Source organism: Gopherus flavomarginatus, chromosome 5 (genome assembly GCF_025201925.1).
Source record: "Gopherus flavomarginatus isolate rGopFla2 chromosome 5, rGopFla2.mat.asm, whole genome shotgun sequence".
NCBI classification, from domain to species: domain Eukaryota; kingdom Metazoa; phylum Chordata; order Testudines; family Testudinidae; genus Gopherus; species Gopherus flavomarginatus.
In genome coordinates, this window is record NC_066621.1 from 23,023,263 (window position 1) to 23,037,750 (window position 14,488).

General features: G+C 49.3%; 2 protein-coding genes across 5 annotated transcripts in view; one reads left to right on the top strand and one right to left on the bottom strand.

Moving 5' to 3' along the window:
* The window catches only part of PPP1R12B (protein phosphatase 1 regulatory subunit 12B), a 602,395-nt gene that overhangs the window by 346,721 nt on the left and 241,186 nt on the right, over positions 1–14,488 (top strand). The gene's annotated exons all lie outside the window — the stretch shown is intronic.
* Positions 1–14,488, bottom strand: part of SYT2 (synaptotagmin 2) — a 204,840-nt gene that overhangs the window by 172,236 nt on the left and 18,116 nt on the right. Inside the window, exon 1 of one of the 2 annotated variants that reach the window (XM_050956304.1) lies at positions 1,072–1,136. The exons of the other annotated variant lie outside the window; for it this stretch is intronic. The gene's annotated coding sequence lies outside the window, so the exon portion shown is untranslated. Of the gene's footprint in view, positions 1–1,071; positions 1,137–14,488 lie in introns of those variants that run through there. 2 annotated transcript variants of the gene reach the window in all.

Consider the following 14,488-nt stretch of genomic DNA (forward strand, 5'->3'; position numbering starts at 1 on the left):
ATTATAGAGCAGAGAAGTCTGCAAAGAACTTTAGAGAGATCTAAGTCAACTAAGGGAATGGGCAACAGGAGGGCAGATGCACTTGGGTGTTGACAAAGGCAAGAGAATGCACACTGGAAGGAATCATGGGAAGTGCTTATACATCATGCCAGGAGAAAGATCTGGATCACCTCCATGGGAACATCTGATCATGGTGCACAGGAGATCGAGAGGCAAATGAGATGGGAGGCTGGATTAAACAAGGAGCAGAAATGGAACGCCAAAATATCCCCCAGTGGCGCACCCTTCCCTGAGATGCCGTGTTCAGTTCCGGACACCCTACCTAAAAATGGAGAGAGCGGCAGCTAAGACACAGAAACTTCGTCAAGGTCACATAGCTAGTTAGCAGTTAGGCATCGCTAATCAACCATAGTTAGGATTAGAACTCAGGTCTCCTGACGCCCTGTCATAGAATCATAGAATATCAGGGTTGGACAGGACCTCAGGAGGTCATCTAGTCTCACCCCTTGCTCAAAGCAAGACCAATCCCCAACTAAATCATGCAATTGTCCACTAGACCTGGCTGCTCCCTGCTGAGATCTCCTGCTTCGCAGCCTAAACCAACCACTAAGTGCCTGGGATTAGGAAGCTATGTTCTCATGGCCTTAATTATCTCCAGGCATTTTACGCCTCCCTGTGAAACACTGGGTCCAGACCAGAGTCTCAGGGAGCATCTACACTGCAATCAGGGCATGACTGCAGCATGTGTAGACCATCCCAAGCTAGCTATGACCTAGCTAAATGCCAATTACAATAGTAGCGAAGCCGCCACAGCACAAGATGCACAAGCCCTCCTGAGAAGCAGGGAATGTACCTGAGCAGCTAGCTCGTGCAGTCACAGACTCACTCCTATTGCTACCTGTGTTAGCTAGCTCAAAGCTAGCCGGGATCTGCCTATACACACTGTAGTTACACCTCTTGACCGCAGTGTAGACAGGACACTGCATGAGCGGGGCCTTAGTCTGACCCCCCACAGAGCCCTTTCGACATGCCCCAGTGTCACATTAGCAATGCTGAGGATATACTAGTTACCTCAGGGCATGGTTGTCTCAAGCACGTTCCCACTGGACGGTCGTACAGAACGTTTTGATTTCCCTTGATTGGATTTCCATGGCTCCGAGACCCCAGCACTCTGATCCCACAAAGCTCAGTCCTGCGAGGGCAAGGAGGCAAGAGAAATCATGCACAAATGGGTTTAGACCCTTGCCCCCACCACTGCATTGCGGGCCTCGAATGAATTGCAGAGGGCGAAGAGAAGCGACACAAAGCCAGGGTTATGTGGCATGGCAAAGGGGCGATATCCAGGGGCTCTGAAGACGGGATCTGAGATCAGTCCCTTCTGCTCAGCTCCTCGGTTAAACTGCGCCCCATGATGTGGGAACAAGGGGTCACTCGCTGGAATTGGCAGCAGATAAATTTAGAACAAATTAAAGGAAGTCAAGTGCTGCAGCTGGATTTCTAACAAGTCTGGATAATTGCATGGCCGGTAATGACCCTGGGAGCTGCACAGACTGTCAGGAAAAGAAACAGATCCACTGCTTCATGGCCAGGAAGGGATGGGACAACACCTCACATTGACCAGCCTTACTGGGCTTAGGAACACAGGTCCAGCTTGTGCATTGCTTCCTCCTGCTGGGGAGCAGTTACTCACACAAGTAGCTCCACCGAAGTCGGTGGGGTGTACGCCCACGAGTGACTGCTCAAAGACTGGCCCAAAGCAGCTATGATATCGGAGCAACTGTGGGCCCGTCTACTTCAGTATCTTGCCTCCTACCCTGCCAACGCTAGATTCTTCAGCAAGAGGTGAAACAAACCCCCGAATGGACAACCGGAAACTGACCTGCCCCTACGAGACTTCTCTTCCCAAGCCCCACCAGTCAGTGTTTGGCTCATATCTTGGAGCATGAAAATTTGTACATCTTCTAGACATTGTTTTCTATCCTGTCTGATGTAACTGAGGAGGGTCTTGTTAGCTAAAGAAACGTCTAGCCCTTTTTGGAACCCTTCCACACTCTTGGCCTCAACAATATCTTGTAGCAATGAGTTCCCCAGGTTAAATCTGCATTATATAAATAAGCCTTACTATATATATCAATTTGAAATGCAAGGTATCCGTCTGAATGGATATTCCTTTTTCTCACACTACAAGACCAGGTAAATAGGGGCTCCTGATTCACCTTCTCCATACTATTCATTCTTTTGTGAAACTCAATCATGACCCTAGTCATCTCTAAACTAAAGTGTTCCAGTTTTTCCTCCATCCATCTGGCACCATGTGTGTAGCAAGTATACTGGGTGGGGGGAAGGGGGGGTTAATGAAGTCCTTTCTATCCTTCAAGGAAATGCATTATCCCCTGAGACTTTTTGTAAGAGTTGAGGTCTACCCCAGTATCCAAGATTCCCCATTTCCCAGAAAGCTGTACAGCATGATAGTTGGCTGCTACACTGCACCCCAGAGCTGGTTGCATTCCAATCTTGCTGCATGTGGATAATTTGTGTTTGCACTTTGGGATCTTTCGGGATGGCAGATGCTACGGAAATGGCAATCAGGATTATCACTAGAGCTGGCTGAAACATTTTAAATGAACGTCTCACTCAAACTTTGCTTTTAAACTGAAAACTTACTGTTTTTATTAAAACAACATTTTTCATGAAAAAGATTTTTTTAGCAAAATTTCACTTTTGATTAAAAAAAAATCTTTTTTGTCAATTGTTTTTGACCAAATGTAGCAGTCTTACTACTTTACATTTCTATAGTATCAACTGGCAGGCTCTCACGTAGAAACACAAATTATACACTTGCACCACCACTGGAATGCAGCTAGCTCTGGGGTGAAATCTGTGAGGTGGAACACAACTAGAGAGCCTCAAGAGATTGCCAATGACAAAATTCATCCAACTTCACTCCAACTTTCAGTTTTAAACCAAAAACTTTTCAATTGCTGAAAACTCAAAGATTTTTGGGGGGAGTCTCGGGGTTTTTTTGTTCAAAACCCAGCATTTTTCATGGAAAAGTTTTGACAAAACCAAAGCATTTTTCTTTACAATTATTTTTAAAAGGGAAAAAAATAATCTTCCAACCAGTTCTAATTATTATCCTAGTGGAGTGGCTTTTTGACAATGCTTTTTTTCTCTGAGAAGAATCAGAGAATAAGAACCATTGTCATCTGAGAATGAGATCCAAAACAAAATCAATCTTCTCCTCTCTCCTGGCCTACTTGCTGTGTTAATGCACAGCGTGTCCTTTCAGTTATGTTGAAGTCCATCACTCCTGGATGCACAAGACTGTATTTGCAAATTGGCAGCAAACTGTCCAGAAAGGGACACATCTGGGAATGGGCAGTTTGCAAGATATGTATGTCTCTGTTTGAATATATCATTTCTACATATTCCCTTGTCTGCCTGTATCAGCCTGCTGTCTCTTGTCATATTTACATTGTAAGTTCTCTAGCGCAGGGAACATCTCTCTATTCTGTTTGCACAGCACCTAGCACAATAGGGTCTGTGTCCATGATGGGAGCTCCTAAGCACTACAAATTGCATGCACATGCATGCATGCACACACTGCAATAAAAGACCATTAAGTAAGCAAAGCAAAGTACACAAAATTTAGGAAATGCCAGCATTAAGGTTGCCCATTCACTTATAAGCAACTGAAAACTGGGCCTTATCATGGAAAATGTCAGGCAACCTTGATCATAGGCATAGCTATCATCATCATAATTGTCAACTAGCTGCAGGTGATAGCACTTGTCAAAAATGAAACACAGGGGAAACAAGGTGGCTTAAAGATTGGTAATGAACGAGCCTTTCACCTCCTGCCAGCGCTGGTAAAAAAGCAGAGTTCCATTTTTGTGAAAAATTTCAAAAGAACCAGAAAATTTTTGCTTCAACTCAAAATGTGTCACTTTTCTTCCCCATGGTCATTGAGATAAGAATACATCTCTGTGCTAAAGACCAGCACAACATTTATGCACCACCTATGGCCTCAAAATAGGTCTTAAGAAGGATTTAAGAACTATATTGGCTTTGCACTGGCCCTCTGCACGAGATGAATTTCACCCTTAATGCACAAAAAACAACCACTCTCCAAACCCCAAATAATTATACACCTTAGTATTCTTTGCTCAGCACATGCACAGGTTACCAACAGTTGCAGTAGTGGACATTGAGTCTGATTGTTAATATATACTTGTAAAACTAAATCACAGACAGTAGAGTAGGAAGGGTCCTCATGGATCTTCTAAGACTAAACGAGTGATGGATATATCTGGAAATCAGCACAGAAAAATTAAAGCCACAAAAACCACTTGCTAATCCCTGATTCTCCAAGATGCCGTTCAAATCGTTCTTTTACACACACTGGGCTTGATTCAGATCTCAGTGTAAACTGAGAGACTCCATTGCTGTCAGTGGACAATATCAGAAGAAACTCCACTAATTTAACGGGGGTCACACCATTGCAAACTTGACATCAGAGAGACTGGCATCTAGTCCAGCATCGCAGCCACAGTCGCATCAGTGATCTGCGATGGACTGATAGTGCTGGGGGGATGCATGGGAATCTGGGAGGTCTGGCACTTTGCTGGATGCATTTGTACCAGGATTGGCTGAAATTTTCCAAATACTTATTTTCCCCATTGAAAATCTGGAATGTTGATTTTCAAAATGTATGTGTAGGTTGAACTTCATCCAAATTGCTTTTTGAACCCTACGAGTTTGCTCCCTGATTCTCCGAAAGGCCACCTCCAGCTCCTGCATTTGCCTGATTGCTTAGGTGTCCCCGCTGCCTTTCACCATCTGGTTCAACAAATATTTGCCATCAGTCCCAGGTTCCCACTCTGCCAAACAACACTACCGGCAGCCTGTGCTGTTATCTCTTACACTCTCCTGCTATCACTTACATCAAAAGCTAGACACCATAACCCTGTCTAATTAAAAATAATTATGTGCTTGGGTTCACCGGGCTGCTTTGGCCCAGCATCTAGCTCCCGCTCGCTGGGAGCGCCCCAGAGAGCAGACACGATTGCAGAGCCTTCCATGAGAGATGAGTAATCTGGAGGTGTTTTATTTTGGCCGAGACATACGTGGCTTCTGTAAAGACCCATTTGATCAGCCTCCTTGGCTGATTTTACAGCAGAGCTAATTTCATTATATTGCTGAGTCCCTGGAGCAGCCTCTGAGCCATATGATATTTTTATCGTCTAAACTCCTAATATGTTTTTTGTGCCTTCTAAGCTTTGAAAGAGATAAAATGATCATTTTTTGGTCACTGACTCTCCACTTTCCCATCAAACTCTCTTAACCCGCAGGTAGGAGGAATTCCTCCCAGTGCAGAGTGCCCAGGATCACATGTCTGGGTGAATGGGTGCAGGGGAGGTATGGTGACTCCTTGGCTTTGCACTGTTCCCTCTGCCCAGGGGCAATTTCAGCCCAGACTGGAGGCCTATTCCCCATTCACTGGAAGCTGTCCCTAAAACACCCAGTTGTATTTTAGGGAGCTGTCCACACACTCCAGTTCTGAAACACATGGGCCCTCTGATTAAACCAGCAGTCGGTTAAAGCAAAGGGTCATCTTGTGGCAGTGATTTTTGAGCAGAACTCTCCCACTGGGGCTAGATGAAGCCTGTAGGATCTGATGCTAGCTAAGATCCTTCACAGTTCATGCACCAATGGTGGGTGCTCATAGATGTGCATTGACACAGAAGTCAGCAGCTGAAATATCAGTTGTCCCACCATGATTCCAGTAATAAGCCTCAGCTCCTGCACAGAACCCTTCATCAGCATATCTCAAAGTACTTTACACAAGACAGAAGCATTATTATCCCCATTTTACAAATGGGGAAACTAGGGCATCGGGAGGTTAAAGTCACTTGCCCAAGAACATTGAGCAGACTGGGGAAAGATCCGGGAATAGAACTTAGCTCCCCTGAATCCCAGTCCAGTGTCCTGCCCACCAAGCAATATTGCCTCTGTAGGTGACTGTTATTTACTCCTACACAGCTCTGAAGGCTGCTGTCAGAACCCGCTCTGGGGATTGTGGAGTCAGATTCCTCCCTGCGGCAACCACCTCCCTGAGTGAAATGCACATTAAAGCCCCTTTAATGCTTTGAACTCTTACTATTAAAACGATATGAGCAGGGAATGATGGAAGCAGGTGCGTCGCAAGGCAATACATTAAGGAAGCAATAACCAATTGTTCTGACCGCAGACCATCAGAAGCCATTCATCTGGTATCCGAGTGATGGATGAAGGCTACTTTTCAGACTATATTTAAGTTTTGTTTATTTTTAAAGCGTGTCAGAAATATAATGTCTTTATCGTGACTGCCAGAGAGGGAGGCAGGGAGGCAGAGATTGGCTAAAAGGAAAAAGGGCAGATTGTTAAAAATTAAATTTTTTTGAGATAAAGTGTCGACATTTTCTATGTGATCTCAGAGCTGTTCCCCTTGGCTACAGAAACGCTCATTGCTTTGGCATGAAAGAGCAATAAGTGTGCTAAGATCTAGGAGGACAGGTATATCAGATACCTCTCTTCTGCCTAGCCTCCTAAGCAGGGCCAAGAGGGCTATGCCGAATGGGAAAGCTCAGGAAATATTGGACATGATTTCCCAGCGATATTTGCTGGAACTTAACAATGAATTTGCTCAGGCCATGCCCACAACCCTGTTCTGTTCACTCCCATTTATCTGATCTCTCTATTTATGTGACCCTCGGAAGATAGATAAATGTACTAAGATCTAGGAGGAAAGATATATCCGATAATTCACTTCTATCTGTCTTCCTAGATCTTAGTACACTAGCTGGTCTATCTATCTTCTTGTGTGATACTCATCACGATGGTATCTGAGTACTCAGCTCTGTGGCCATTCGAGCCATTGAGTTTCACTGGGATCAGTGTTCACAGAAAGCAAATTTCACAGCGGCATATATGAGTATTCATGGTGGAAGTGCTCAAGGGGCTTATCCAATCAAAGAACAGGACCAGAACCATGTGACTTATCTGCCCACTTGGCTACCAGATGAATGGCTTCTGATGGTCTGCCGTCAGAACAATTGGTTATTGCTTCCTTAATGTATGGCCTTGCGATGCAACTGCTTCCATCATTCCCAGGTTATATCGTGTTAATGGGGAAAGTCCAAAGCATTAAAGGGACTTCAATGTGCATTTCACTCAGGGAGGTGTCCTGGCATGACTGGGTGTGTTTGTGTCTCTATGCAAAATAGCGAAGGGAGAGTTACAATTAAAGGCCAGATCAAATCACCCAGGAAGGGCATTGGAGGAGAGATACCATCTTGGTTTGGCACATGTGATTTCTTAGTCCTTCTATCTGCCTATCAACCAACCTTGACATTCGCATGGCCCTCATCACAGGAGAGAGACAGAGAGGTATGCATGGGGATAATCAGATAGACCAAGCTCTGTATCCTCCTAGATCAGAGGTGGGCAAACTATGGCCTATGGGCCACATCCAGCCCGTGGGACTCTCCTGCCTGGCCCCTGAGCTCCTGGCCTGGGAGGCTTGCCCCTGGCCCCTGCCCTGCTGTTCCCCCTCCCCCACAGCCTCAGCTCACTGCGCCGCTGGTGCAATGCTCTGGGCAGCGAGGCTCTTGCAGAGCTGCGGCCTGACCCGGTGCTCTGTGCTGTGTGGTGGCGTGGCTGGCTCCAGCCAAGCAGTGCAGCTGCCTGTCCTGGTGCTCTGGGCAGCACGGCTGTAGCACCACCAGCGCTCTACACAGCATAGTAAGGGGGCAGGGAGCAGGGGGGTTGAATAGAGGGCAGGAGAGTTCAGGGTGGTGGTCAGGGGGCAGGGGTGTGGATAGGGGTCGGTGCAGTCAGAGGGTGGGGAACAGGGAGTTTGAATGGGGGCAGGGATCCTGGAGGAGCAGTCAGGAAGGAGGGGGGATTGGATGGGGCAGCATGGGGCAGTCAGAGGCAGAGGTTCCAGGGGCGGTCAGGGGACAGGGAGGGGTGGATGGGGCAGAGGTCCTGGGGGGGCCGTTAGGGAACAGGGGGGTTGGATGGGGCAGGAGTCCCAGGTGGGTCATCAGGGGATGGGGGGGGTCAGATAGGGGATGGGGGACGGGCCACACTTGGCTCTTTGGGGAGGCACAGCCTCCCCTACCTGGCCCTCCATACAATTTCGGAAACCCGATGTGGCCCTCAAGCCAAAAAGTTTGCCCTCTCCTGTCCTAGATCTTACTATACGGATGTACCTAGCTAGCTCGTTCACACCACTGTGATCTATCTAGCTCTGACTCGTCTTCTGTTCCCTCCCCTCTGTTCATGTACCTAGGTATTTACATGGCCCTCATCACAGCACGTAGCTAATTCTCTCTCGATTTTTATTCCCATCACCATGCTGTGTGAGCCTCCTTCAGTGCCGGGAAGAGTAGAGTTTTTCCACTAGGTTTTAGCTTTCCTGTCCTTAAGCTAACATGTCCCCATTCCCCTTACACTTCCCCAGGCCTAGGTCCTCTTCGGGAACACACTTAAGTACATGGTTCACTTCAAGCACATGCCTCAGTCCCATTAAAGTTGATCGTGTGCTGAAGGGCTTTCATGTCTGAGTGTGCTGTCAGTCTTCTATCGGCCTGGCCAGTGGGCACCTGAGCCAGATGCATCTATGGCTGCTGGGGATTGGTACCCAGACCATTAAAGTTTTTTCCTCACAGCACCGTGACTTAGTAAAATCAGGCCACCGCCGAGATAAAATTAAGGAATGGGCTACAAGAAACAGTGGAAAAGGGAATGCATCATATGATCCAATCAGGGACCCAAGGATGCCAGACTGCCAACGACTTAGGCCAGATCCCCCTTCTGCCAAACTATGGCACTTCAAATCTTTGCCCCATTCCCATCTGGCCATGCTTGTGGTTAACCCCCATCTGCTGCAGTTCAAGTTCACATGCTGCTTTTGCACACAGTAGCAGTGTCTTGGCTGGAGTCACCTCCCCAATTATACGGTAGGTGCCACATCCTGCAACCTGTCCCTCCTGCCAGTCATCCTTACTCATGCCAGTCACATTGCAACGTGGGAACTTTGGGTGCGGGAGCTGCTGATGTCACCCCCTAGAGGCCAGGTCTGCGAGAAAGATAAAGGAACAGCTTTCTGCATCCACCTCCAGGTCTCTGGTAACTCGGGTGGCTTGAGAGCTCAAGGACCCGGGTTCTAGCCACAGCTCCCAAAGCATGCGTGAGATTTATACACTGAGAGTGTCACTCACTAGCTGGACTCATTACATTAGAAGGGTGGATTTGTAGGGTCAGGATTCCTAGGCTCTGTGGAAGTGCTGTGAGGCTGAACACATTCATGTGCTTGGAGATCCCCCTGAGTGAAGGGACCGCAATTGTGGAAAGCATCGCAGCACCTGGGCCCCAGCTGACAGAAATCCCTCTTTTCTACTGGAGCCAATGGATCTAGGTTCCTTTACTCCAGCTGAGGAGCTGGACAGCCCTGTGCAAATGAACCTGAGACAGAGCCTGGGTCTGCGGTAGATGATTAAACTATCAGAAAACCGAAGGACTGAAAAGGTCCAAACTCCCCCTTTCATAATGGTGCCCTCAGAAGCCACTGGAACAGGGATTGCCATTTCCCTCGGAGAGAAACAGCATTTTAATGTTTCCAAAGCAATCAGACCAGCAACTGTTTTCTCTTCTCCCTCACCCGTCCTTCCCTGCTTCTCTTTGCTTTAGATTTTCATTAAGTGGTGGTGTAACATTCGGCCAGCTGCCAAGAACTCCAGGGAAGGAAGGAGAGATCATTTCTAGATATCTGCTCCCGTGGCTACTGAGCCAGAGACCCCTAGTGGGAAATACATTTCTCCCTTTGCTTGGGGCATGCTCACTTTCCTTGGACTTTAATGAGGGTTTTTTCAGGATCCTGCCACGGACCAGAAGCAAGACCTAACACACCCAGCATAAACCCCAGCTTCCCAGACTCCCAGGGCATCGTTGGTACTGCTTCCACTAAGCGCAAGTCTGATTGGTTCATGCAGGATGAGCGAGGGCAGGGGTAGGCAATAGGCGGACCGTGGGCCCAATCCAGATGCTTTTTTAACAGACCCAGAGATGTTTTTATTTATTTATTAACATCATTTTCTGAGTTTTTATGGGTTTCTCTGGAATCTGGACCTTGCCTATAGCTTGACCAAGAAATTTGGACCTTGATAAAAAAAATAATTGACAACCCCAGTCAACGGGTTAGAGCAGAGAAGGGGAAAACATGATTTCTGGACAGGATATGCCACAAGCCTCCTGTCTGATCTCAGATAAATCCATTAGCTGATCTCTATTATGGGAGTGCCTGGATGGCTCAGCCATGATCAGCCATTGTGCTGGGCACTGCACAAACACAGAGTGAGAGACAGGCCCCACCCTGAGGCGCTTTCAGTCTGAAGAGGCAAGACAGACAAAGGGTGTGAGGGGAATCTGAGGCAGGGAGCGAGGCAAGGCCTGGTCCAAGGGCAGAGCTGGGAACAGAACCCAGTAACATCCTGAGTTTTACTTCTGCATGCCTCAGTTTCCTTGCCCAGGATGACACCTACCCACCTCGGGGGGCAGAGGGGCTGTGTGGGGGTTAAACCATCACGGTTTGTCAAGTGCTTCGAGATCCTCACAGGAGCAGTGATACAGAACGGGAAGGGAATGAGCCATTAATAGAGTCTCTGCATCCCGCTACTCCCCCAAGCTGCCTCGTGATGCTTGCCCCTCATTTCCAAAAAGCTCGCAGTCACAGTTACGCTGCACGAGCTTAGCGACAGTGTCAAAGGCCCCCCCGCCTTTCAGGATGCAATGGCTTCTGCGCAGCCTTGGGAGAAGCTTTGCAGAGAAGCTCTGAGAGACCCTGGCTTGAGCAAGCTCCACTGGCTTGGAATAAAGGCTCCCAAGAGGTCGGTACAGACCCAGAAGGAGCACAATCAGGCCCCAGAGGTGATTTTGCTGGGCATGTGTTAACAATAGCCAGCTCAGGCGGCGACTGCTGATTTTCCCGGGGCAGCAAGTCTCTGAGTCATCAAGAGAAACCCTCTCCAGCTGCTGAATGCATGACAAACCGCACCACAGCAGGAGCACGGATCAGAGTAACCGCAGGTTCTGCTGCAGCCAGACTTCTCCCAGGCCCCTGGGACACTTGCTGCCTTTATGGGTAACATCAACACTAGCGCTTGGTGACACCTTTCCTGCCTGGCCAGCCTTCCCTGAACCCAGCTAGGCTCGCACTCTGCAGAAGGGTGTTCCTGAGGTTTCTGTGTGGGCCCCGCTCCCTTTGGCAGGACAGGGTAACACCATGTGTGCATTAAGTTAAACTGGGCCTTCTCTCCCTTTGCCTCACACACATACACAAGCACAATTGCACTCCTCTCAGTGAATGCTGGGACTCTCACACATACATGCTCACACACTTCCTGGTGCACATTCATCCTCTCACTCAAAGACACACATGCTCACGTACATACACAAGCGTGTGTATACGAACATCACACAATCACACACTCATGCATGATCACACTCTCCAGAGACATTCACACACACACGCTTGCATACACATACAGACACTGGCATCCATACCCACCCTCATGTACAATCACACACATTCACACACACAAACTTACTACTCATCCATTCACACACACCCCAATAGTCACACGTACACCCACACCCATGCACTTGCTCAAGCGAAATACAGCATCCCTCTTCGTTGCACGGTAGCCCATGCCAACAAGTTGTCTGGCTTTGGTAACAGATGCCTTCTTGAGGACAAGTGCAAGCGGGCACGTGGAGGGGCACCCTGTTGTCTAGATGGGGCTCTTATCAGCATTCTGGTCTTGTTACGTTTTAAAACACAGGAGCCGGTGCTCATGGGAGGACTCCCTAGTCCATGAGTAGAGGCTGCTTGCGTGAGTAAGGGTCACAGGACTGGGCCCAAACTGTGGTAGGAGGAACGCAGTTTTAGTCTCAGCTCCTCAGCTGGGCACACACTCCAGAGCACAGGCGGCTACATCCCACATTGGCACTTTTAGGGTCAGTCTTCTCTGGAGCGTGTGTCGGGGCGGGGGGAAGGTCTGTACTTAACTCAGGTTCAAATAGCCACAAAGAGACAGCAACTCTGCTTTTAACTCGGGTTAGCAGGGCGAGTTTGAGCCTAAGGTTGAACCTGCGTTCAGTGGCAGGCATGGGATTCCAGGGATGGAATCTGCAAAGGGTTTGGGGAAGAGAGAAACACTACAGAGAGAGGCGCATTCCTCGGCTCTGGACAGAGAGGAATAGCAGTTAGGAAATCCCTCTTAGGTCCCTCAGCCCACCTTCCCCAGCACCAGCCTGGTCTCTCCAGCACGTTTAGTGCTTTATCCCGTTTAGCTGTAAATATTGCAATGGAAGGAGTCAGCGCTCATATAGAGTATCGTGTCTCGCATCAGAGCCTGTAGGGGGCTCTACACGCATACCGAAAATGACATGCCCACCCTCAAGATCTCAACAGCTGAATGAGGCCTGCGCAGGGGGGCTGAAAGCTGCAGGTTCAAAGCCTGAGATGGTCAGGGCCGTCCTTAGGCATAGGCAGAATAGGCAGCGGCGTAGGGCCTCACTCTCCCTGGGGGCACCACTCTGCAGGCAGCCCTGACAGTGTAGAAGCAGGGCTGCTGGGTCCTAGAGAGAGCCGAATGCAGCACAGTCTGAGGAATGGGATTGGCTGCTGGGGTCTCTGGGAAGGGGTGGGGGTAGGGGTTGGGAAAGGAGCTCACCTCCCCTCCGCCCCACGGAGCACCCCCTCCATTCTCCCTTCTCCCCAGGAACACCCCTCTCTCTCTCCTCCCTCCCCTCCGTCAGGGCTGGGTTGAGTGAGGTGCTGGGGGGGAGGGGAGGCTGGCTGCCTGCTGAGGAATGAAAGTGAAAGTAACTCACTTCCTCGGCAGGCAGCCAGGATTGGAATGTCACACAGGGCTGGGTTGGGGTTAGCCAGATGTGTGAAAAATCAGGATAGGGGATTGGGGTGGGGTGAGCAGATATCCCTATTTTATAGGGATAATCCCAATTTTGGAGTCTTTTTCTTATATAGGCTCCTTTTACCCTCCCACCCCCACCCATCCCTGTCCTGATTTTTCACACTTTCTGTCTGGTCACTCTAGGTGGGGGTAATTGGTGCCTATATAAGACAAAGCCCCAAATATTGGGACTGGCCCTATAAAATCAGGACATCTGGATCTGGCCACCCTAGCTGGGAAGCGCCTCTCCCCCAGGCTGGCAGCTGCCAGCGATCCATCTCTTCCCGGGGGAGCTGCACAGGGCAGGACGAGCTGCTGTGGCTCCATGGGTGCCCCGTCCCTGAGATCAGATGCTGTGCTAACTTCACCATGGTCTGTTGGGCTGGTGGCGGTGCCCATTGGCGTGTGATTGGACCTGAGGGTTTGCTGCTGCTGTTGCCACTCTGCACCCCAAGAGGTGGATTTTGGGGTCCTGCAGTTTTCCACCTATCTCCTCCTCTACTGCAGCTGTTGGACCAGCAGGCTGGGGGGTGAGCCAAGCATGAAAGCAGTACTGTGTTGCCATTTAGATGGTCATTTAACAAATATGTTTGCCAAAAATTCTTGCTAACAATCCTGAATCCAATTTCAATATTTTTTTTTTAAAAATCAATATCTTAGCCAAAAACAGAAAATTAAGTTGTTGACAATTATTAGTGACAGGTTTGGTTTGAGGCAGGGAGTGGGTCAGTTTTCATCAGAGAAACAAAAAATGTTGACTGACTTTCCTATAGCCTGTTACTCCTGATAAGAGCCCTCCAACAACTGTAATATGCTCATCTCTTTACTAGTGTATAAAGCAGGGGTCGGCAACCTACGGCACATGTGTCAAAGGTGGCAGGTGAGCTGATTTTTGATGGTATGCAGCAGCAGGCTGAGCAGCTCAGCCCATCACTGCTCTGGGGTTCTGGCTGCTACCCTATTGCCAGCTGGAATACCAGCCATCGGCCCCACTCAGCACCTACTGCTGGCCTGGGGACCCCCAAGGAACCCCAGGCTGGCAGTGGGCTGAGCAGGCCAGTTGAACCACTCAACCTGCTGTCAGCCTAGGGTTCCATTCACTCAGTCGGCAGCGGGCTGAGTGGGCTGGTGGCGGGCTGAGCGGGGCCGGTGGGGGGTTGAGTGGCTCAGTCTGCTGCCAGTCTGGGGTGCCAGCAGCACTCAGCCTACTGCTACTCCGGGGTTCCGGCTGCCAGCCCCTTGCCAGTCAGGAGCTCAGCTGCCAGCCCCACTCTTCCTCCTGCCAGCCTGGGTGAGCAGAATCCCAGGCTGGTACCGGGCTGAGGGGGGGTTGGCAGCCGGGATCCTGGCTGGCAGGAGTTGGTGGTCAGAACCCCAGACCAGCAGCGGGCTGAGCAGGACCTGGGATCCTTGTCTAGGGTTCCAGCCACCAGCCCGCTGCCAGTTTGGGGTTTCATTTACTCAGCTGG